This window comes from Hemiscyllium ocellatum, chromosome 13, assembly GCF_020745735.1.
Source record: "Hemiscyllium ocellatum isolate sHemOce1 chromosome 13, sHemOce1.pat.X.cur, whole genome shotgun sequence".
Taxonomy (NCBI): Eukaryota; Metazoa; Chordata; class Chondrichthyes; order Orectolobiformes; family Hemiscylliidae; genus Hemiscyllium; species Hemiscyllium ocellatum.
This window is the reverse complement of record NC_083413.1, coordinates 80855414-80881507: the sequence shown is the minus strand read 5'-3', so window position 1 is coordinate 80881507 and position 26094 is coordinate 80855414. Positions and strand designations below refer to the sequence as shown.

Genomic DNA, 26094 nt, shown 5'->3' with positions numbered 1-26094 from the left:
CAGGTCAGGCAGCATCTGGGGAACAGGAGTATTGATGTTTTGGGCATAAGCCCTTCATCAGGATTTACCATTTGAGCTCATTTTGCATTCACCTGCAAATTTCAATTACATTGGGTGAACCATGACACCCCAAAAGTAAGCTCAAATATGTGTGTGTGCGTGTGCGTCTTGGAATTAGAATTAGCTTTTATTATCAGGTGTACTCAAGTCCAGGCCAGGGGTACAGCAGCACAGTGAGCCACTCACAGTGCCATCTCAGGTAGGGTACCTAGATACCAACTCTTAGGTTAAAAAGTAGAAGATATAGTAAATAAATTAAAAGTTCAACATTACTGTTGATCTCAGCAAAAGTGGCAAATAGGTAATAAAGTTAAAAGTTCCAAATTACGTCTTTCTTTCTCCAAGCTGGGCTTTCCCTGCACTGGGTTCAATCTGATCCCCCTCCTCCATACTGTGTTAATCTCTCCCCACCCCCGCACTGGGTTCAATCTCTCCCTACCCCCGCACTGGGTTCAATCTCTCTCTCCCCCCACCCGCACTGGGTTCAATCTCCCCACCCCGCACTCTTGGGTACAATCTCATCCCCCACCGATCCACACCCACACTGAGTTTAATCTCTCCCCCCTCCCGCACTGGGTTCAAACTCTCTCTCTCTCGCCTCCCCCTCCCTGCACTGAGTTTAATCTCTCCACCACCCCCCCACCCGCCCCCGCATTGGGTTCAATCTCTTCCCCCCCCCCACACTGGGTTCAATCTCTTCCCACCCCCCCCAAACTGGGTTCAATCTCTCTCTTTCCCCCACATTGGGTTCAATCTACGCCCCCACACTGGGTTCAATCTCTTTCCCACCCACTCCCCACAAACTGGGTTCAATCTCCCCTTCCCCCACACTGGGTTCAATCCCTCCCCCTTCCCCACAACACTGGGTTCAATCCCACCCCCCTCCAACACTAGGTTCAATCTCTGTTCCCCGCCCCCATCCACACTGGGTTCAATCTCTATCCACCCCCCACACTGGGTTCATTTCCCCCTACCCCACCCCCTGCACACTGGGTTCAATCTCTCCCCCCGCACTAGGCTTGAACTCTCGATCCCCATGCCTCTGTGCTCCTGTCACACTGCTGACTGCCATCTGGGCTCACCAGTCACATTGCCACAAACTGCCAGAATCCTGCACTGGTCTGCTGCGGGACCTCAGACACTTCCACAATGCCCTCAACCATTAGGATGGCTTTAATTAAGCAAATGAGTAGTCGGAAACCTGCCTTTCACACAATGTTTTCCCTCACACAGCCTCACCCTCTGAACTTTACACCCAGCTTCCTAATGCACTGACACTTTCCCCCCAGTGTTGACAGACTCCTCCCCCACCTTTACCCAAATTCACCGTAGGGTTCAAAATATTCCATTCTCCACAGATCTACCCTTCCATGCCCCTTTATAACTTTAACACTTCTATAATCCTCTTCTCTTCCCTCTTGTTTATAAGGGTGAAAAGTGGGGACCTCAGCAATCTAGGTTTAATTCACTAACAGGCTCCACACGTCATGTGCTTGTTAAGTGCCCAGTGTGGGAAGGGTGGTATTTCCTACATAACCATTCTGCACTGAAAATAAAACTGCTATTGTTGATTTCCTGTCTGCAATCTAAGCCTCACACTCTCACACCAGGATGGGGAGAACACCAGAACAAAGAGAAGAAAGAACAGCACGGAACAGGAAGGGTTCCTTCAAGCCTGCAGTGACACATGATGCCTTTCTAAACTAAAATGCTTTGGCTATAATACTGTCTGTATCCCTCTATTCTCTGTTTATTCATTCATATATCAACAAGATGCCTCGTAATCGTTGTTATTGTAACCACCTCCACCACCTCCTCTGGCTGCGCATTCCAGGCACTTACCACCCTCTGTGCAAAAAACATTTGCCTCTCATATCTCCTTTAAACTCTCCTCCCCCACCTTTGACCTTAAGTCTACATCCCCTAGTCATTGATATTTCTACCCTGGGGGAAAATAAACCTCTGTCCATTCCGTCCACGCCTCTCAAAATCTGGTAGACCTTGGCCGGTAGAGTTGAGATGAAGATTGAGAGGACCCTCCTGCCCTTCCGCTCGAAGGCCCTGCAGCTCCACAGGAATGAGGGTGGCACGGGATGTCAAAGGTCACAGGGAAATCTGGAACTGTTTATGACAAAATCTGAAAAAGAATCTCAGAGGAAACTGTGCGAGGCTGAGAGAGATGGTGAGGGTGGGGGGTTTGAGAGATCAGGGAGAGAGGTCGGGAGATCAGGGACAAGAGTTGAGAGATCAGGGAGGGGGCCCACTGTGCAAAATCCTTTCCCATTCAAACATGCCATCTCTGAATAATTTTCATGACACAACGAATGCCTTTACATCACACTTCGCGCCGCAAAGTAAAAACATAATCAGACAGATAAATTATTAACTTTTGCTATCGTGTGTATCACCGACTGACATCTGTCATTCCAACAAGTTTAATGAGGTTTAATTCAAACATGACCCCGGCTGACCTGACAGTGAAAAACTTAGAAATAACCTACAGATGAGTCAGAGGCATTAACACGTGAACACACAGTTGTGTTAATAGGCTCCTGCAACTCCCTTAATTCTCACAGCACGCGCGGTCTACCTGTACCAGATGGACTTCAGCAGTTCAAGATACCAGCTCATTGCTGTCTTCTCCAAGGCACTTACATGTTGGCTTCACCATTGCCAACCACAGCCCATAAAATAAGTTCTAAAAATGCACACCCACAGGCAATATATTCACACCCACATTAAATTGATTCGATAATCACACAAACACACCTCGACCTGTATTTGCCTAATCGACCATGAACAGTTACCCGATTGAGGTGATGGCTATGATCTCATTTACTGAAATAATTGCCTTCTGGCATTTTTCTGATAAGCAAATCAATCCAATAATTTCCCATGTGAGGTAACCCAACTGCAAACACAACCGAACCAGCATATGAAGATGTGGTCATGATAAGTTGTTGAGGGACAGTACGGTTCAGCTCAATACAATCCACAAAGATTCAACAGCCAGAAATGCATTGGGTGGAATCTATAGGGGGGTGAGATTTGTGGAAGAAATATTTGAGAAGTCTGTGGTCAAGTCAATCCCAACATCAGGAGGTTCTCAGTCCGCCTTTTATGTTGCTGCCAAGTGAAGTGATGATTTTCTCGTGAAGCAGCTACACATTGCTTATTAAAGGGGATTAGTGTTTGTTAAATGAGTCATTAACACTAGAGCCTGTCTCATTAATGCTCAGTTTCCTGTTTTACCAAACACATCAAACAAGCTACATATTGAAAACTCTTAATATGCAAGTCAGAGCACGGTTCCTGGCAATTTCAGCTCACTGCTGGCTGTGGAGTAGATATTTTCTAACCAACAATTGATGTTCAGAGATGTTATGGTGGTAGGGACACTGTCACTGTGCCAACGGAATCCTGATGGAGACTGGAGCTTAAAACCAGTGCTGTAAGTTTGGAGAGAATGCTAAACCATTAAACATGCAAGAGAAAGTCTTCACACAGTGACATGGTAACGCTGCTCAGTTGTAGAGTCATACAACACAGAAACAGAGCATTCGATTCCAACCACACCATGCGAACTATAATCCCAAACTAAACTAGCCCCACCTGCCTCAGCTTGGCCCACATCCCTCCAAACATTTCATATTCAACTCCAGGGAAAAGACTCTTACCAGTCACCTTATCTATACCTCTCATTATAACCCTTTATAAGGTCTCCCCTCAACCTCCTACGCTCCAGTGAAAAAAGCCCCAGCTTATCAAGCCTCTCCTTATAATGCAAACCCTCCATTCCTGGCAACATCCTGTTAAATGGGTGGCACAGTGGCACAGTGGTTAGCACTGTTGCCTCACAGCGTCAGAGATCCGGGTTCAATTCCCGCTTCAGGCATCTGTCTGAGTGGAGTTTGCACATTCTCCTCGTGTCTGCGTGGGTTTCCTCCGGGTGCTCCGGTTTCCTCCCACAGTCCAAAATGTGCAGGTTAGGTGAATTGTCCGTGCTAAATTGCCTGTAGTATTAGGTGAAGGGGTTAATGTAGGGGAATGGGTCTGGGTTGGGTTGCTCTTTGGAGGGTTGGTGTGGACTTGTTGGGCCGAAGGGTCTGTTTCCACACTTTAAGTAATCTAAATCTCTTCTGAAACTTCTCCAGCTTAATAACATTCTTTCTGTAACAGGGAGACCATTAACAGAGATAAAATAGGCTTTAATTACACAATACATGGTTTAATGAAGAAGACAGCATGAGTTAATCTCTGACTAACTTTTGGTGGAATAGGAGAAGGTTGATCAAGATAGTGTAGTAGATGTTTTATATATGTTCTTGACAGGAAGTTGGTTAAGAAAGGAATAGCCCATGGAATTAAGGAGAAAGTAGTGACATGATATACAATTGATTCAATGACAGAAAGAAAAGGGGGTGATGGATGGGTATTTTTCAGTCTGGAAGTAAGTAAGGGTGGCAGGACAAGCTCATAAAGTGGATTTTTGCTTTTCAGAAGGCAATTTAAACACAAAGACGTTATGCTGGAACATTCTGCATCACTGGTTAAAATCTCAGCTGGAGTTCTGTGGTGTATTGAAATGGGACATGTTAGAGACAAAGCCCTAAGAAAGAGCCCGCACAATCTTTTTCAAGATGTGAACTCCCTGCCAGTATATTTGAAAGCTTGTTGGTGCGTAAACTAAAGCAGGTGACCAGCCTGCCAACTTCCAGCATACATTCAAGGTAAGGATAAAATTTCAAGTAATCCATTCATCCTGAGACCTATTGAAATCCTTAATAGGCCAATTAATGCCCAAAAGGACCCCAGTGCATTCCACTGCTCGAATTCCTGTGGCTAAGAAAGGCAGGCAGCCCACAAGCTTTCACTGTATCGGCTAAAGGTGGACAAGGACCTTTAGTTTAAGGGGGGAGGCAAACCTCCATTATTTACAAATGGGGATTCCATTTTTGAATGCCCCAGTGTTTTTTCTCATGGATTATCCTGGACTTTAATCTCCAATTTCTGACATTCCAGGAGCATTGGCAACTATATCACAAGGAAGCTACAAAGTCATAATGTTAGATTAAATGAGTGACAAAGATCTAGCAAATGGAGTATAATGTGGGAAAATGTCCTCTTTGTCAGAAACAAACAAAGAAAAAGGCATATTGTCAACATTGCAAGAGATTGCAGAACACTGAGATGCAGACAGATCTGGGTATCCTAGTGCGTGAATTACTAAAGGTTAAAATGCAGGTAGCGCAGGTCATTGGGAAAGTGAATAGAATGTGACGCAATTCCTAACTCACCAATCTAACAGGCATGTCCCTCATGAGCAATGTCACACTCCATACCGTATTCCAGTACAGCTTACCTTCAAGCTGTTGACAAAGTAGCTATTGGTATTGGCTGACTATTTCTGAAAGATTTTCCCTTTCTACTCTCTCCATGTCTCTCATGGTTTGGAGCACCTCAATCAATTTTCCTCACTTACATATGAACATACCAATTTGGAACAGAAGTAGGCCATTCAGCCCTTCTATTCTCAGCAAGATCATGCCATTTCGATTCCACAATCCTCTAATATCCTTTAACCCTCTTGTTAGACTTTAAACTATTCAAATGCCCTGTCTCCAGGCTCATGACTCTCTGAGAGAAAAAAAATTCCTGCTAATCCTTTGTCAAAAATGGGAGATCCCTTGTTGTTAAACTGTGACCTCTAATCTATGGGTGGCATAGTGGTTCAGCGGTTAGCAATGCTGCCTCACAGTGCCAGGGACCTGGGTTCAATTCCACTCTTGGGTGACTGTCTGTGTCTGCATGGGTTTCCTCTGTGTGCTCTGGTTTCCTCCCACTGTCCAAAATGTGCAGGTTGGATGGACTGGCCATGCTAAATTGCCCATTGTATCCAGGCTAGGTGGGTTAGACAAGGGAAATGTTGGGTTACAGGCAGAGGATGGGGGGTTGGTCAGGGTGAGATGCTCTTCAGAGGGATAGTATGGACTTGATGGGCTGTAAGGTCTGCTTCCACACTGTCAAGATTCTATGGTTCTCCTTGGAGAAGAGAAGGCTCCACATCGGGAGTATGGAAAACAGTTTTAGTCTCCATATTTATGAAAGACTAAGAGGCAACAGTGCTAACCACTGATCCACCATGCCATTTTTTTTTACCATAGAAAAAAAAATGGAGGAGGGCATTCTGCTTTTCTCACAATGGAACTGGTGTGAGTTACATAAATACAGCAAGTCAGTCCCTCTCCAACGGGATGTTGAGACTGGATCTCCAGGTCATAAGTCTGACGTGTAGCAAATTTATACAATTTTTCTAAAACTCTAATGATTTCTAGCACAAGAGAACTTTTTCAGTTGACCCACATAAACAAAGTTCTGGGGATAAAGATATAGAAATATCCAGCCCATGATTTCATGCCAGCTTTTCCATGATTCCAGCATACAAGTGACTGAACAGTACCCATGGACCTCCCCATTACTCAGGGGAAGGGGTGGGAGCGTGGGAGAGACCAGTAGATCCCTGCAGAGAACAGACATAGTTAAAAATCACACAACACCCGGTAATAGTCCAACAGATTTATTTGGAAGCACTAGCTTTCAGAGCTCTGCTCCTTCATCAGGTGGTTGTGGGTTCTCCACAATCACCTGTTGAAGGAGTGATGCTCCAAAAGCTAGTGTGCTTCCAAATAAACCTGTTGGACTATAACCTGGTGTTGTGTGATTTTTAACTTTGTACATGCCAGACCAACACCAACACCTCCAACTTATGAGAACAGACATGTCACTTTGGATATTCACCAGTTATAACTAGTAACACGCACTGCAAACAAAACCAAGCACTTCAACTCTCTAAGCACCAACAGCTTCCTGGATTTAGGAATTTCCTAAGTAGATTTCGTTCTGAAAAGTGAGGAAGGAATCAGGAAGTAACTATTCCTCTCGACCCTTTAATCCCTGTTTGTTTTGCCGGTGCTCCCTCTCACTGCAATGACATATGAGCTGCGTGTGAATGTAAATCAGGGAAACCCAGCAGGATCCTGTTCCTTTATCTGCCACATCACAAGGATGCGTTTATTGAGATAACGTGCAAAGATCCGGCATTGAGGGAGGCGGAACCCCAGCAGTTCCTGCATCAGGAACATACTCATAAACAGGCAGCATTGTTTTAAGCACAAGAGTGACAGACATGCTCCATCAGTTGATACCAGACTGTCAGCCCTACCCAGCACAAGACATCCATGGCCAAAGTACAATGGAGAACCATTCAATTAACTGACACTTCCGGTGCCTCAAACATATGTAAGTAGTATCTTGCATAAGCAAGAACTGCCTTGATTTGTTGCAATTGCAAGGAAAGTCATTTGTTTGTTTCTCCATATGCAAAGTATGTACAGAAGTGAACTACTCCAGGAACTATGTATGTATTTAAAGACCTTTTTTCATGAATAAAGTATATTTTTTTGAAATAAACATGTATTTATATTCCTACACCTGAATGTCAGTAATGTTTTGTCTGTTTTTTCTAATACTTAGTTCCAGATCCCCCAGGGGTGTCTGTGTTGTGTTGGGGTCAGATTAACGGCTGCAACAATCCACTCCAACACATCTACAACACAGGCTGTAACAATTCAACTTGGCTAATTGTAGGATCTATCTATCCTTATGTAAGGCCTACATTCCAACCAGACCCAGGGAAGGAATACGCTGTGACAATGGGTGGCATCGTATAGAGAACAAATTAAAGCAATATCTTTCTACACTGGGCCATAATCTATACACTGAACAAAAGCGCATGGTGTTCCTACTGCCTATACTCCACAGGACAAATTGTTACTGCATTAATTCAGACCTAACCTCACCAGGAAAGAATGTTCCTGCAGTAATCCAGTCCCACACCCCACAGGACGGAGAATTACTGCAGTAATCCAGTCCCACACCCCACAGGACTGAGAATTACTCAGTAATCCAGTCCCACACCCCACAGGACAGGCTGTTCCTGCAGTAATCCAGTCTCACGCCCCACAGGACAGGCTGTTCCTGCAGTAATCCAGTCCCACACCCCACAGGACTGAGAATTACTACAGTAAGCCAATCCCACACCACACAGGACAGGGAGTTACTGCAGTAATCCAGTCCAACACCTCACAGGACTGAGAATTACTCAGTAATCCAGTCCCACACCCCACAGGACAGGCTGTTCCTGCAGTAATCCAGATTTTGTCTGACTTCAAATTTTACCACATGCCATAATTTTTTATATTTCCTATTTAAATAAAAAAAAGCAATGTTTCATTTTGATTTTCATCTGAACTATACTCTTTTATTTCGGATACCTTCTCAGTGTAAACTTGGAGCACGACTGCACTGTCCGGATTCTAACAGACTCCCTCATGTTTCCTGTCATCATATCCCACATAAGCCTCCTTGCTGCCTGCCTACCCCAATATTATGGGTAGCCCTGTAATCCCATCTCTTTCATTTTTTGGTTCATCCTCAAGAGTGTCTATGGTCACTACCTCAGGCACTCTCTATGGTGGTACATTCCACCTCTCAACCACTGCCTGAATTTCTCCTGGTCTCACTGCTGAGTAGTTGCCACTATGTACTTTTGGACTTAAGTTCTTGTCTCCCATTAAAGTGGAAACGCCTTCTCCAATCTGCCCTCCCACACCACATCTTTATTTGAATAACCTCTATTAAAACATCCCTCAACCTTTCCTTCTCAAAAGTGTCCCAGCAGGTTCACTATTTCTTCACAGTTATGAGTTCTTACCTGCAGTATCACCCGCTCCAGTGTTTAGAGTCATAAAGTCATACTGCATGGAAATAGACTCTTCCGTCTGCCTCGTTCACACTAGCCAGACATCCGAATCTAACCTACCCATCTTGATGTCTTTTAAATGCTGCAATTGTAGCCTGCACCGCCTCCTCCAGCAGCTCATACCATACACGCACCACCCTCTGTGTGAAATAGTTACTTGACATCTGTCCTTCAGGTACATAATCAGAAGACTTTGGGGCAAGCTCTCTCACATAGCCAGGAGAAAATGAAGACTGCAGACACTGGAGATCAGAGATGGAAGTGTGGTGCTGGAAAAGCACAGCAGATCAGGCAGCATCCGAGCAGCAGGAGAATCTACGTTTCGGGCAGAAGCCCTTCATCAGGAATGAGGCTTGTGGGCTGGGCGTAGCTGAGAGATAAATGGGAGAGGGATGAGGTTGGGGGGAAGGTAGCTGAGAAAGCGATAGGTATATGAAGGTGAGGGAGAAGGTGATATGTCAGGGGGGTGGAGCAGATAGAGGGGAAAGGTGATGGACAAGTCAGGAGGGCAGTGCTGAGGCGTTCTTCCTCCAGGCATTGGGTGGTAACTCTTAGTTTACTTTGCAGCCAAGATGCAATCTACCTTTAAGTAGCACCAGCCACTTCCAATACGAAATCCCCCACTGACGTTTAGAATTACATTGTGCAAATAATATTCTAATTGCACAACAATCCAAGCACTATATTAGAGGATGCCAAGAACCACATGCCATGAGAACAGGACCCTATTTAGTCATTTTATTGGATTATTGCTATCTCTGTATGAACTTTATCCACTGCCCTTCATTCAGCAACTTTCGTTACCCTTCCCTCAATAGAGATCTATCTAATTTTAACATTTTTAACCAACAGCCTCACCTGTTTCTCTTTGATGTAAATATTGTGAATTTTCACTCGTGTTAGGTAAAGAAATGTTTCCCGAGAGAACACCTGATGTACTCCAGCTCTAACTTCATAGGCTCATAGAGCCATAGGGATGTGCAGTATGGAAACAGACCCTTCAGTCCAACCCGTCCATACCAACCAGATATCCCAACCCAATCTAGTCCCACCTGCCAGTACCCGGCCCATATCCTTCCAAACCCTTCCTATTCATATACCCATCCAAATGCCTCTTAAATGTTGCAATTGTACCAGTCTCCACCACTACCTCTGGCAGCTCATTCCATTTCACCCTCTGTGTGAAAAAGTTGCCCCTTAGGTCTCTTTTATATTTTTCCCGTCTCACCCTAAACCTATGCCCTCTAGTTCTGGACTCCCCGACCCCAGGGAAAAGACTTTGCCTATTTACCCTATCCATGCCCCTCATAATTTTGTAAACCTCTATAAGGTCACTCTTCAGCCTCCAGGGAAAACAGCCCCAGCCTGTTCAGCCTCCCCCTATAGCTCAAATCCTCCAACCCTGGCAACATCCTTGTAAATCTTTTCTGAACCCTTTCAAGTTTCACAACATCTTTCCAATAGGAAGGAGACCAGAATTGCATGAAATATTCCAAGCAATGTCCTGGACAGCCGCAACATGACCTCCCAACTCCTGTACTCAATACTCTGACCAATAAAGGAAAGCATACCAAACACCTTCTTCAATATCCTATCTACCTGCGATTCTACTTTTACGGAGCTATGAACCTGCACTCCAAGGTCTTTTTTTTTAGATTCTCTACAGTGTGGAAACAGGCCTGTTCAGCAGCACTCCCGTGGAAATTACCATCTCCCTCTAGCTCAAATCTCCAACCCCAACAACATGCTTGTAAATCTTCTCTGAACCCTTTCAAGTTTCACAACACCCTTCTGATAGGCCTAACCAATGTCCTGTAAAGCCGCAACATGACCTCCCAACTCCTATACTCAGTGCTCTGACCAATAAAGGAAAGCATGCCAAACACTTTCTTCATTAGGAAAATCGACGTTTCGGGCAGGATGAAGGGCTCCTGCCCGAAACGTCGATTTTCCTGCTCCTCAGATACTGCCTGACCTGCTGTGCTTTTCTAGCACCTCTCTAATCTTGACTCTGATCTCCAGCATCTGCAGTCCTCACTTTTGCCTTCTTCATTATCTATCTCCCTGTGACTCTTCTTTCAAGGAATTTTCAAGGAATCTGCACTCCAAGGTCTCTTGGTTCAGCAATACTCCCTAGGACTTTACCATTAACTGCATAAGCCCCGCTAAGATTTGCTTTTCCAAAATGCAGCACCTCACATTTATCTGAATTAAACTCCATCTGCCACTCCTCAGTCCATCTGATCAAGATCCCATTGTACTCTGAGGTAACCTTCTTCACTGTCCACTACACCTCCAATTTTGGTGTCATCTGCAAAGTTACTAACTATACCTCCCATGTTCACATCCAAATCATTTGTGTAAGTGACAAAAAGTAGAGGATCCAGCACCGATCCTTGTGGCACTCCACCTGTCGCAGACCTCCAGTTTGGAAAACAACCCTCCAACTCCACCCTCTGTCTTCTACCTTTGAGCCAGTTCTGTATCCAAATATTTAGTTCTGATGAAGGGCTTATGCTCGAAACGTCGAATTCTCTATTCCTGAGATGCTGCCTGGCCTGCTGTGCTTTGACCAGCAACACATTTGCATCCATGAGATCTAACCTTGCTAACCAGTCTAACCAGAACACCTTACTGAAGTCCATATAGATCACATCTACTGCTCTGCCCTCATCAATCCTCTTCATCATTTCTTCAAAAAACTCAATCAAGTTTGTGAGACAGGACTTCCCATGCACAAGCCATGTTGACAATCCCTAATTGGTCCTTGCCTTTCCAAATACATGTACATGCTGTCCCTCAGGATTCCCTCCAACAACTTGCCCATCACCGATGTCAGGCTCACCATCTCTTGTTCCCTGGCTTTTCCTTACCACCCTTCTTAAACAGTGGCACCATGTTAGCCAAACTCTAGTCTTCCTGCACCTCACCTGTGACTATCAATGATACAAATATCTCTGCAAGGGGCCCAGCAATCACTTCTCTAGCTTCCCATAGAGTTCTAGGGTACACCTGATCAGGTCTTGGGGATATATCCACTTTTATGCGTTTCAAGACATCCAGAACCCCCTCCCCTGTAATATGGACTCTTTTCAAGATGTCACAATCTATTTTCCCAGATTCTATATCTTCCATGTCCCTCTCCACAGTAAACACTGCTTCAAAATACTCAATTAGTATCTCCCCCATCTCCTGCAGCTCCACGCATAAGCTGCCTTGCTGATCTTTGATGGGCCCTATTCTCTCCCTAATTATCTTTTGTCCTTAATGTATTTATAAAAACCCTCTTTGCCAAAGTTATCTCATGTCCCCTTTTTGCTCCCCTAATTTCCATCTTGAGTATACACCTACTGCCTTGATACTCTTCTAAGGATTAACTCAAACTATACTTGACATATGCTTCCTTCTTTTTCTTAACCAAAACCTCAATTTCTTTAGTCATCCAGCATTCCCTATACCTACCAGCCTGACAGGAATATACTTTCTCTGGATTCTTGTTATCTCATTTCTGAAGGCTTCCCATTTTCCAGCCGTCCCTTTACCTGCGAACATCTGTCTCCAATCAGCTTTTGACAGTTCTTGCATAATACTGTCAAAATTGGCCTTTCTCTAATTTAGAACTTCAACTTTTAGATCTGATCTATCTTTTTCCATCACTACTTTAAAACGAATAGAATTATGGTCACTGGCCCCAATGTGCTCCCCCACTGACACCTCAGTCACCTATCCTGTCTTATTTCCCAAGAGTAGGTCAAGTTTTGCACCTTCTCGAATAGGTACGTCCACATACTGAATCAGAAAATGTTCTTTATACTCTTAACAGATTCCTCTCCATCTAAACCATTAACATTATGTCAACCCCAGTCTATGTTTGGAAAGTTAAAATCTCCGACCATAACCACCCTATTATTCTTACAGATAACTGAAATCTCCTGACAAATTTGTTTCTCAGTTGCCCGCTGACTATTAGGGGGCCTATCATACAATCCCATTAAGGTGATCATCCTTTTCTTATTTCTCAGTTCCATCCAAATAACTACCCTGGATGTATTTCTAGGAATATCCTCCCTAAGTGCAACTGTAATGCTATCCCTTATCAAAAACACCACTCTCCCTCCTTTCTTGACCCCCTTTTATCCTTCTAATAGCATCTGTATCCTGGAACATTAAGCTGCCAGTGCTGCCCATCCCTGAGCCATGTTTCTGTAATTGCTATGGTATCCCAGTCCCATGTTCCTAACCATGCCCTGAGTTCATCTGCCTTCCCTGTTAGGCCTTTTGCTTTGAAGTAAATGCAATTTAATTTCAGTTGTACTTTGATCTCTGCTTTGTCCCTGCCTGTCCTGATTGTTTGACTTGTTCCTCTTCCCAACTGTACCAGTCTCAGATTGTCCTTGTGGAATTCAAGGAAGTCACTTCCAAAACCTAAAATACCTCAAAAAAGCCTCTTGAGCTTATTCCACCATTTAATATCATAGAATCCCTACAGTATCTCCCCCATCTCCTGCAGCTCCACACATAAGCTGCCTTGCTGATCTTCGACGGGTAAAAAGTGAGGTCTGCAGATGCTGGAGATCACAGCTGAAAATGTGTTGCTGGTTAAAGCACAGCAGGTTAGGCAGCATCCAAGGAACAGGAAATTCGACATTTCGGGCCAGAGCCCATCATCAGGAATGAGGAGAGTGTGCCAGGCAGGCTAAGATAAAAGGTAGGGAGGAGGGACTTGGGGGAGGGGCGATGGAGATGTGATAGGTGGAAGGAGGTCAAGGTGAGGGTGATAGGCCGGAGTGGGGTGGGGGCGGAGAGGTCAGGAAGAAGATTGCAGGTTAGGAGGGCGGTGCTGAGTTGAGGGAACCGACTGAGACAAGATGGGGGGAGGGGAAATTAGGAAACTGGAGAAATCTGAGTTCATTCCTTGTGGTTGGAGGGTTCCCAGGCGGAAGATGAGGTGCTCCTCCTCCAGCCATCATGTTATGTTCTGCCGATGGAGGAGTCCAAGGACCTGCATGTCCTCGGTGGAGTGGGAGGGAGAGTTAAAGTGTTGAGGGGCGTGGATAGGGTGAATAGCCAAGGTTTTTTTTTCCGAGGATAGGGAGTCTAAGACTAGAGGGCATAGATTTTGGGTGAAAGGGGAAAGGTTTAAAAGTGACCTAAGGGGCAACCTTTGCACGCAGAGGGTGTTGCGTTTATGAAATGAGTTGCCAGAGGAAGTGGTGGAGGCTGGTACAATTACAACATCTAAAAGGCATCTGGCTGGCTATATAAACAGGAAGGGTTTGGAGGGATATGGGACTAGATTAATTTAAGATATCTGGTCGGCCTGGATCAAGTTGAATGGAAAGATCTGTTTCTGTGCTGCACATCTGTATGACGCTAAGATTCTGATAAATCTGGACTGCACCCCATCCAAAGTCAAGATATGCTTCCTGAATTCTAGGTCAGTGTCTCCCCCTCTCCATTCACTGTGCACCATGTCTCCTTAGTCCAAAGATGTGCAGATTAGGGTGAATTGGCTATGCTAAATTGCCCATAGTGTTCAGGGATGTGTAGGTTAGGGGCATTAGTCAGGAGAAATGTAGGGTAATAGGGTAGGGGTGCAGGTCTGGGTGGGATACTCTTCGGAGGGTCGGTATGGCTTGTTTCCACACGGTAGGGATTCCCAAAATGACGTGTGGTGAGCTGAAATGCTGATGTCGCAAACTCAAAGCAGCAATATTTACTGTGGACGTCTAACCAACTCCTGAATGTTGCCCCCCTACTCCAGCAGGTCAGTCCTTCACTTTCAGTCATTTTCCACCAAGCCCACCTCAGTGTCCCATGTTCTCTGAGCGGTTACAATAATTTTCAAAGAGGAAAGCACTGGTTACATTCAAACAAACAGCGTCTCTCTTGCCACAAACAACAGCAATAATGCCCTGATACATGAGGTCAAAGAGGACACCCAACTGATATCCCCAGTGGTCTCTGACACAGGCACATGAGAACCTGGGTCCCGTGCCAGTATCATCTTATGTAACAATACACTCTTCCCTCAACTCAACCCTCACACCCTCATCTTATGTAACAATACACTCTTTCCTCAACTCAACTGTCAACTCAACCCCTTCCTGAAGAAGGGCTCATGCCCGAAACATCGATTCTCCTGCTCTTTGGATGCTGCCTGACCTGCTGCACTTTTCCAGCAACACATTTTCAGCTCTGATCTCCAGCATCTGCAGTCCTCACTTTCTCCTCAAGTCTCACACCGCAACATCAGCAAACAACATAAACTGATAGGGAGCGCTTGTGGTGCGATGGCAGTACCCTATCTCAAGATCCACTTTGGAATATAAAGGCGCCCCAGAGGAGTGTCATAACATATCCCAAAGTCATAAAGTAATCTGTCCCACCTCAAATAAACAGTCCAACCTCCACACGTTCTGTATTCACTTCAGTTAATTGATGGCACAATGCATTAAAGGAGTTTTGGCAAATTTCAGCTGGAACTTGAACACCTGGAAGAAACTTAAATAGCTCGGAGCATTTTTAACTATTCCTGAGATGCTGCCTAACCTGCTGTGCTTTAACCAGCAACACATTTTCAGCTGTGATCTCCAGCATCTGCAGACCTCATTTTTTACTCTAACATCTCTGATTAGAAAATATAAAGGGTGTTGAAGCAGGACTTCTACTTGTTGCAAAGACCCAGATGAGAAATTCAACTACTCACCATCCAGGCAGAATCATTGCTCCCCGTCTCAACATTTAAACTCACTCTTTAGGGGTGTCTTTAGTTCCTAAAGTACCTGCCTGCAAAATGCAGGCTGAAGTTTTAACTCTCGGGTTTGCAGTGCAATTATTTGCTAATAAATGTTAGTCATGATTCCCTACCTTGTCAGGTTCTGTCCAACATGCAGTCTTGTGAACCTTTCATTCAGTAAGGTGCTGGTGATATGTCTCCAGAGGACACCACACTGTGACCCACACACCACACACTGTGCTCTGGATTAATGCTCTGCCTCGCACGCACAAACAGACTGTGAGGAAGTGTCGGTCTGCAAGGAAGTATCAGCAGTGTTGGGGAAATTCTTGTTTGTTCAACAGTGCACCCTCCTGGTGTGCAAACAATCCCTTAGTTTGCATGGAACAGTGAAAGAGAGAGAGAGAGAGAGATGAGCAACATATCAGACTGGAACTGTCACTAAAGGAAGCTCTTACTGTGACCGTCAAATCATCACCAATTCGGTTATACTGTTGAGACTACACCGTGTGTGAAGGAAGTTAGGGATGATCATAGTAAATGATCATAGTGTTGATGAAAGTAAAATACTGCAGAGACTGGAGATCTGAAATTAAAAAGACTAAGTGCTGGAGAAACTCAGCAGATCTGGCAGCATCTATGGAGAGAGGAAACAAAGCGAATGTTTCATGTCCAATATGACTTTTCTTCAGAATGGAGGTTAGATTAGATTAGATTAGAATAGATTACTTACAGTGTGGAAACAGGCCCTTTGGCCCAACAAGCCCACACCGACCCGCCGAAGCTGTATTTGCAGTAGCCAATACAGATGGAAACTGGTTTCTTCCAGTGGACAGCATTGGAAAGGAAAAGGAGGCAGAAATTTAAAAATAGACAGACTGTTCAGGATCGATGCTGCAAGATCATAGGAAAGAGGGAATGGGCCATTCAGCCCTTCAAGCCTGTTCAGTCATTCAATATTACCATGGGTGATCTGGTTATGACCTTATTTCACTTTCCAGTCAGCTCCTCCTTAACCCTCAACTCTCTTGCCCATCAAAACTGTTTATATTAAATTGGACTTTCATGTTAACTATTATCCAATTTCTTTATCTTTATTTTACAAAGTCTATGAAGGTCTATAGTGCTTTAGTTTTTAACTTCATTTCTTTTACTATATTGTACCTGAGATTTTTGCATCTAGGTACCCTTGAAAGATGGCCTTGTGTGTGGCAACTTTAGACACTTTTCGCAGTACTAATGGACTTGAATAGATATGACAATAAAATCTAAATCTAATTTGAATATATTCAATGATTCAACCTCCACTGCTCTCTGTGGAAGAGAATTCTAAAGAGCGGGTACCTCCCAGAGAAGAAATTTCTCATCATGTTTTCCCTATTTGACACTCTCCCATGGGGGAAGCACGTGATCCAGGGATCCATAGTGTATAGTCCTCTCAGAGCCTTCCATATGTTTCTATAAGATCACCTCTCATTCCTTAAAACTCCAAAGAATGAAGGCTCAACCTGGTCAACATTGCCTCAGAAAGCAAACCCTTCATCCCAGGAATCAGGGTGACAGGAAGCAACTCTTCATCCTGGAAATAAGGAACTCACCCGAGTCTCACCTCAAGCTGCTGAGCCTGAAGGTCAATCGAAAATTTCAGGAATTTTCAGGGGGTATTTTCTGTAATCAAGGTGGGCGAATGGGGTCAAACGTACAGATTAGCCACAATCCTATTGAATGGCTAACATTACAAATCACACTCATTTTTATAATGTAAAACAATTCACAAATCAGACAAACTTTTGATAGAGCTAAAGGACAAGGTGTTAAAATGGATGAGAAAAAGCAATGGAACAAACAAAGTTGGGAAGGTGCAGGATGCTAGAATTTTAGGAATATAAAGACCCAAGGTTCTGGGGCTGGTGGGGGTGACAGAATTAGGGAGGAGACAGTATGGTAATGCTCATGATCAAGGGCACTCTCAGGTGCCCAATGAAAAGGAGTTGTGACACAAGGAATTGTGTCCTGCCGAGACACACCTTCCACGCAACTCTTGGTGCTGAACGTCCTGCCCCTCATGCAAGGCCACTGCACCCAGTCTGGAGGAGCACAGGATGTACCACAGGGCTCCCTGTAATGTGGTGAAGCCTGCCACCACCCCCCCCAAACCCCCACCCCCGCCATGTCTGCAGGCTCCTGCCATGCTCCCCTGCCCCTTTTCTCTATGATACAGGGCTTTATTATCTGGTCCCAGTGGCTGGAGTGAGTCTCGGCATGCCCCTTCCTCCAACCCACAAGGAGTGCCAACAGTCTCTACCTTGTGGTGTTGGGTGATTCCCACACTGCTATGCTTCATCCCCTACCATTTCTAGTCCTCCATCAACCTCCTGTTCCCACCTCACACTCTGATCCCTGCCATCTCCCTCATCTCCTCTCCGACTTCGTTGTTCCTTTCCCTCATACTCTGCCCTGAATTCAGCACTCCATCCATTTCTCCATGCATCATCTTCTACTGCCCTTCCTTCAGTTCCTCACTTTCCCACTCAAACCTCCTCACCTTCCCACCCCTTTCCTCTGCCTGTGCCTTACTTGCCCCTTTATCTCCTATCAGCTTTTGTCTTAATTTCTAGCTTACTATACAGCTTCAGCTGTTTGTAGAATGTCATTATTCTACAGTGTCCGCATTCTGAACAGTGTTTTAAAATGACAGAGAATGTTGATTACAATGACCTGGTCTGTATATATTGTATACCTAGATTGAGTTAACTGGACTCATTACTGCTTTTACTCTCTCTGGACTTTCACAGCATTCCCTCGATGCATGGGTTAGGGACAAGGAAATCAGCCAGTGATCCCAATGAAATTAGCCCATGATTCCAATCAAATCAGCCAGTGATCTAGTTGGATCAGTTGGACTGAAGGGTCTGTTTCCATCTTGTGTGACTCTATGACTCTAGTACATCAAGGAATAAAAGTAAGATACTGCAGGTGTCTGAAACAAAAAGAGAAAGTTTCTTAGAAACTCAGAAGCACTGCAGTTATGAAGAACTAAATCAGGAACAGAACATTAACTCAGTTTCTCTTGCTCTACAGATGTTGTCAGACCTGCTGAAACTCCAGCTCGTTCTGTTTTATAACTAATTCAGAGACCAATATTTCTGCTCTGCAGTGATGGGTTCACATCACTCCATGGTGTCTGGTAGAATTTAAATTCAAACAGGAAATCTGAAATATAAAGCTAGTCTCAGTAATGGTGACCATGACAACTATCATTACTTGTTGTAAAAACTCATCCGGTTCACTAATATCCCTTAGGGAAGGAAATTGGATGTTCTCACTTGATCTGGCCTACAAGTGTCTCCACATCCGCAGTGATATCGTTGCCTCCTAACAGTAGATGGGTTGCGAGAAGGCCAGAGGTAGGCAATATCACAGAGATGGGGCTAGGTGGAATTGCTGATGGAGTGGATGTGGGGCTGGGATTTCTCAAGATTACTCCAGCTTCTAAATTCCAAATGGAACCGAGGGATGATTTTGGAGGTTACTCAGCTCATCACAGCTTTGCTGGCTCTTTGAAAGATCTATTCTATGAGTTATAATCCCCTGTTCTTGTAACCGTTCCCCTTCAAGTACCCAATTCTTTCTCAATGTTAATATACAATCTGCTTTCTTCACCTTTTCAGATTGAATGGCCCAAATCAGACCAATTCGCCACCTTGGGTCTTTCTGCCAATCACCTTCAGTTCCTGTTCTCCATTAACTGACCCACTGGAAACAGTTTCTCTTATTTACTCTGTCAAAACTTCTTCATGGGTTTTGAACATTTTGATCAAATATCTTCACATTCTCTGCTCTAAAGAAAACAACCTCATATTCTCCAGTTTACTGGAGCTAGGTGGAGCACAAACAAACTTGTACAGAATTACAGCATTGACGAGGGAAAGTGAGGCAATTGCCGATAATTAAGATAATAATTCCAGATTGTTTTTCGTTTCAATTCTACCAGTTGCCATGGTGGAACTTGAACCTCTAACTCCCCTTCCCTCTAGAATCATTCAAGTAAATGTCCTCTGCACCCTTTCAAAGGTATCCTCTCTGAAGTGAGACATCCAGAATTGAATTTGATATACCAGAATTCATTTTTAAAACTTTGAGCATAACAATTTCTGTCCTAAACATCTCGTAATAAAGCCAAGAATTCCATATGCCTTTTAACTGCCTACTTGACTTGTTCAGTCATCTTCAAAGGTTTACGTAAGTAAATCTGAGGACTTTAGACTGCAACCTTCAAAACTTGTACTGCTAAATTCATCTGTTTTGTTCATTCACATTAGATTTTCTAATTTCAAACTCACCACAGTCAATTGGGGCGGGGAGGTGGTGTTGGTTGGTTGACATGTTTTGGAGATGCCGGCGTTGGACTGCAGTGTATAAAGTTAAAAATCACACAACACCAGGTTATAATCCAACAGGTTTAATTGGAAGCATATTGGTTTTCGGAGTGCCACTGATGAAGGAGCGTTGCTCCGAAAGCTAGTGTGCTTCCAATTAAACCTGTTGGACTATAACCTGGTGTTGTGTGATTTTTAACTTTGGTTGGTTGAGGTGGTATCGGTTGGTTGTGATGTTGTCAGTTAGCAAGTTAGCATAGTTGCCTGGACATCTGGTTTGCAATGGAGAGTGATGCCAACAGCAGGGGTTCAATTGCCACAGTGGCTGAGGTTATCATGAAGGACTCTCCTTAAACTCTCGCTTTGCCTGAAACATGGTGACTCTCAGGTTAAAGAACAGTTGTCTCTCTCAGAACAGAGTAGGGCTATGGCAACTTTACTTTTGCTTTCAATCTTTTTTTGGAGGGCTGCGTTTGAGACCAATGCTACCACTAGGTGGAGCAGAAGCAAATTTGCACAGAATTACAGCACTGACCGGGGGAAGTGAGGCAACTGCCTATCGTAGAGATGATAATTTCAGCTGCATTTTCATTTCAATTCTACCAGTTGCCATGGTGGAATTTGAACCTCTAACCCCACAGAACTGAATTTCTCAATGACTAGTCCATAACAATACCTCGAAGTTGCTGCAAATTAGGCTCTATAATGAACACCATGAAATTATTCTAAGTTTGTGAAAAGATTTGTAGCTCGGGTGCTCGTTGTTGTGGTCCTGTTCGCCGAGCTGGGAATTTGTGTTGCAGACATTTCGTCCCCTGTCTAGGTGACATCCTCAGTGCTTGGGAGCCTCCTGTGAAGCGCTTCTGTGATCTTTCCTCCGCCATTTGTAGTGGTTTGAATCTGCTGTTTCCGGTTGTCAGTTCCAGCTGTCCATTGCAGTGGCCAGTATATTGGGTCCAGGTCGATGTGCTTATTGATCGAATCTGTGGATGAGTGCCATGCCTCTAGGAATTCCCTGGCTGTTCTCTGTTTTCTGTTTGGCTTGTCCTATAATAGTAGTGTTGTCCCAGTCCATGAAACTATTGCCAATTGTCCTTACAAACCTACCTGATTCACAAATGTCCTTTAGGGAAGCAAATCCGGTGTCCTTACATGGTCTGGCCTACATGCAGCTCCAGACCCACAGCAGCAGAGTTGACTCTTCACTGCTCTGTGAAACAGCTGGCAAGCCTTTCAGTACAAGGGCAATCAGGTACAGGCAACAAAAGCCCTCAAAACCCTCACCCCATGAAAGATAAAAAAAATGCTAACTTTAGGCTGTCATGATTTGGAGATGCCAGTGTTGGGACTGGGGTGGACAGTTAAAAATCACACAACACCAGGTTATAGTCCAACAGGTTTATTTGGTGGTTCATGATGAAGAGGCAGTGCCTCAAAAGTTAGTGCTTCCAAATAAACCTGCTGGACTAAAACCTGGTGTTGTGTGATTTTTTAACTTCAGGCTGGCAGAAGCCAGTAAGAAGCCAGAGGCCTCCAGAATGAGAGAGGAAAAGAAAAATCAGCTAAAGCCCCCAGTTCTGATCCTGATTTAGTGAACTCAGTTCATAAACGTTGACGCTGTGGATACTCAGCTGAGACTGAATAAGTGAATGATCTGCCCAGCAGGAATTGGCATCCCCTGCAAGGATCAAGTGATCCAGACATCACTTAGGTAAAGGTCTTTAACAATGAAAATCCAGAAAGTCCTGGTGTTTTGATCCAGATTCCTCTGCATGGTTTAGTATTTGCCTTCCTGGTGGAAGAGTGTGTGTGTTAAAATGAGGCAATACTGAGCATATGCTGTCAGCAGGTGGACATCATTTGCATGGCCTTTTTGCCAGCTTGGGTCCCCAGTGATCAGAGATCCAGATACTGGAGTCATGGCCATAGCTGACACTGAAATCTGCCAGAAGGGTGATCAGTCCTTCTGTTGAGATGGCATTGAGGATTACAGTAGCTTTTCAATGCCAGATATTTATTGAATTCAAATGTAACTTTCTGCGAATGGTGGGGCTTGAACCCATATTCCTGGTATATTAGCCTGACATTCTGGATTACTGGTCCAGTGACATTCCCACTCCCTCACAGGAGATGAAAGTTGAAGCCCACAGAATCAGAGGAAGATCGATAATAGTTAGGAAATTGGCTAAGTAGTAGGAGATAGATTACAGGCTGGTACAGCAATTGGAGTACAGATAGTTCTTCTATAACACAATTGATGAATTGTGGATGGTGTTTGCATAATGCAAACTTTCTGCTGAGCAGGTATACCAGGTTTGCTGCAACACAACCTTCTACAGCGTGATTTCTATAGGGATTTCCCATAGTGCGATCTTCTATAGCAGGAGGTTGCAAAGAAACACAACACATTGTAGCAGAACGACCACTATTACAAAGAAGGCAGATGAATTAATGGCACAGATTTGATTTGATTTATTGTCATGTATATTTATCACAAATACGGTTGTTTAGTGTCGCCACTCCCTGATGCCATCTTAAAACACAGAAAAAATACCAAAACACAGAATATAAGGCCAGAAAAATAAAACAAGAGTCTTGTAGTCTTATCTCAAGAGTGTTGCATGGTCTATGGAACAGCTCCCACTTCTAGCTCAGCCATGGGTCGAGATCCTGGCTCCTCCAGCACGATGCCTCGAGTCCCTGCTGCAAAACCGACTACACACCTGCAATCGCACTTTGCCACGCTGCCAACGCTGGAACAAAGAGTCCCCACTCTCTGACGCCATCTTTCCTTGTGCTAGCACCACCGCACGAGTTCACATTGAGCCAACATCGCTGATGCAGCCATCAGTGCCGCAGGGTCCTGCGTTGGGACCAAATTTGCTGTTGTTGCCACCTCCGCAGCCAGGTGCCCAGACCGAGCCATAAACCTGGAGCCTTGACTCAGCCCGTAAGTGTGGACTGGGGGGGATTAAGCCTGGGATCTGCTCCTCGCTTGCTGGGAAACTTCATCCTGGGGTTGTTGTTGTCTCAGATGTTTTCTCCTTTATCATAGCAAACAAAGGACAACACCATCTCACTGCTTTTAGAGAAACCTGGCTAAAAGGAAGGGCAGAATTGGCAGCTCAATATCCCTGGATGTAGAGTTTTCAGGCATGATAGAGTGGATGATCAAAAAGGAGGGGTAGCAGTACAGGTCATTCTTCTATAATGCAGCAGTGTTTTTCTTGTGCAATCCCACATCATAGAGAAAAAAAATCACACTTTTGAAACAGCACTTGAAGAGATGCTGATATAATCGCATTACAGCCAATACATGTTTTAAAAGTTTGCACTTTAGAAACATCGCCAATTCGTCAATTGCATTAGTGAATTAGTCTTTACAAAACACACATCACAGCAAAACGAGCTATATTGGCTAAAGAATCATTTCGTTGTGAGAAGGGATGATATAGGAAACGGGTTAACAAATGAGGCTTTATGGGTTGAGTTCAGGAATAAAAAAAAGCAGTCACACTGATGGCAGTATACTAAAGACTGTAAATAGAGAGGAGGAAATACAAGTACATATCTGGGCCAACTCTCGCCTGTAGGAATAGAGGACAGTAATAGGAGGTAATATCAACTGGGTTTCAGGTAGTATAAGGTGCATTGAGGGTGAAAATTCATGTACTGCGTCCAGGAAAACTTTTTTAAACAAATGATCAAATGAAAACAAAATAAGGAAATTAAAAGAGATGGCATGAAGAAATATTAGCAAATAAGATTAAGGAAAATCCATAATTATTGTATCCTGGTAAAATATCTAAAGAAAACTTGGGACCTATCAGAGATGAAGAAGGGAACTTGTGTGAATTTGCAGAGGGTATATGAAGAATTTTAAATAAATTTTGTGTTTCCGTATTCACAAAGGACGGGGTTAATGTGGATACAATAATCCAGGAGGAGCAATGTGAAATATTGGACAAAAATGATCATATCGAGAGAGAAAGTGTTAGAGGTGGAACCTTTGCAAGTGGATAAGTTGAAAGGGCCCGATGGCTCGTTTCCCAGGATGTGGAAGTTGGTGAGGGAGGAAATAGCAGACGCTGAGGATTATTTTCCAATCTTCACTAAGCAGGTGGTGATGTGCCAGAGGATTAGAGGAATGCAAATGTGATGCTGTTGTTTAAAAAGGAAATGCAAAAAAATTACAGGACAGCTAATCTTACTTTGGTGATGGGCAAATTGTTCAAATAAATCCTGAAACCGCGGATAAACTGTCACTTAGAAAGGCATGGACTAGTCAGGGATAGATAGAATGGCTTAGTTAAGGAAAGGTCATGCCTAACAAAGTTGATTAAATTCTTTGAGGAAGTGACCAGGAGGATTGATGAGGACAGTTCAGTAGATGTTGTCCACATGGATTTTAAGATGCTAGGTTGGCTTAGTAACAGAAAACTGTTAAATGGAAAGCTGTTTCAAGTGGCTTTGTGTTGGGATCTCTGCTGCTGGTTTTATACATTAACCGTTTGGACTTGATTGTCGGGGGCACACAATTGGGAAATTCAGACAACAGAAAAGTTGGCTGAGTACTGGATAGTCTACAAGATAACTCTTTGCTCCAAAATGATATAGATGGGAGTGGGCAGAAAAGTAGCAGATGGAGTTCAACTCTGATAAGTGTGAAGCAGTCCAATTAGGGAGCTCAATCAGTAAAAGGGAGCACACAATAAATGGGAATATACTGAGAGTGGTAGATGAAGTGAGAGATCTTGGCATGCAAGTTCACAGGTCCCTAAAGGTAACAGCGCAAGTAGATAAAACCGTAAAGAAGGAACGCTCTTCTTCATTGGGAGAGGTACAGAATACAAAAGTAGGGATATAATGATGATGCAACTGCATAAGACAGTGGTGAAGTCACAACTGGAGTACTGTGTGCAGGTCTGGTCACCATATTAAAGGAAAGGTGTAATTGCTCTGGAGGGAGTGCAGAGGAGGTTTACTAGAATGTTGCCAAGAGTGGAGAATTGTAGTTACAAGGAGAGATTGGAGGGTTGGGGTCATTTTCCTTCAAACAGAGAAGGCAGTAAGATGACATGATTGAGATGTACAAAATTGTGAAGGGGTGGAGAAAGAGTAGACTGGAGAAACCTGTTTCCCCTGGCAGAGTGTTCAAAAACCAGGAGTCATGGATTCAAGCAAAGCGGCAGAAGGTTTAGAGGGCACCGGAGGGAAAAAACATTCGCTTTTACACAGAGGGGTTGGATGTCTGATGCTGGATGCAGAGACCCTTAACTCTTCTTAAAAGTAATTGGATCTGCACTTTAAGCGCTGTAAGCTGCAGGGCTATGGGTCACGTGCAGGAAGCTGGGATTAGAAAGGAATCTGGGTGCCTTGGTATTGGCATGAACAAGATTAGCCAAATAGCCCTCTTCTGTGCCATTTCATTGCTATGGTTTCAAGACTGAGGGTCACGGTCTTAAAATTAGAACCAGACCTTTCAGAAATGAAAATAAGTTTTTTTTTAAAAGAAACTAAGACACAAAGGTTGGTGGACATTTGGAGCTTTCTTACTCAAATACATGATTTTAGGTCAGTTTTCCAAGCTGTTTGTTGTGGGGCAAAGGCTGGCACTGTATATGCAGTTTAGGTCACAGTTTGGCCATAATGGCATCAGATCATGTGGACTTCATTTCTCTTACTGCACAGGCAATAATGACTGTCTGGCTACAGAAAGGCTGTTAAACATCAACATCAAAGTTAGTGAGAAAATGTTCAGCCTCAACTCTAAACATTGAGCCCCAGGATAAGATGGCAAATTAGCCCTATTACACTGGAGCAGACATCTGCCAAGAAGCAGGTTAAGTCAGGTGACATGCATCCCACCTGGCAGACCCACGGGCAATATGTAGAGACTGCTTTTCTATCATGATGGGCTAGATTTGAATATATGCCAGAAATTAAGAGCCAAAATGCAACACGATACACTCAATATTTCTCTCAGTTATTTTTAACTTAAAGGCGTCACGCATAAAGGGATTATTTGCTCTCATGACTCCTAAAGGCCTGTTACACCAAGACTCCTTGGGCACCTGAGTTCCTCAGGTCACAAT

At 44.1% G+C, this 26094-nt stretch overlaps 1 protein-coding gene across 3 annotated transcripts in view; it reads right to left on the bottom strand.

Moving 5' to 3' along the window:
- Positions 1-15879, bottom strand: part of LOC132821968 (anoctamin-7-like) — a 107382-nt gene extending 91503 nt beyond the window's left edge. For all 3 annotated transcript variants that reach the window (XM_060835005.1, XM_060835006.1, XM_060835007.1), the window contains exon 1: positions 15752-15879. The gene's annotated coding sequence lies outside the window, so the exon portion shown is untranslated. The remainder of the gene's footprint in view (positions 1-15751) is intronic.
- Positions 15880-26094: the final 10215 nt, after the last annotated feature.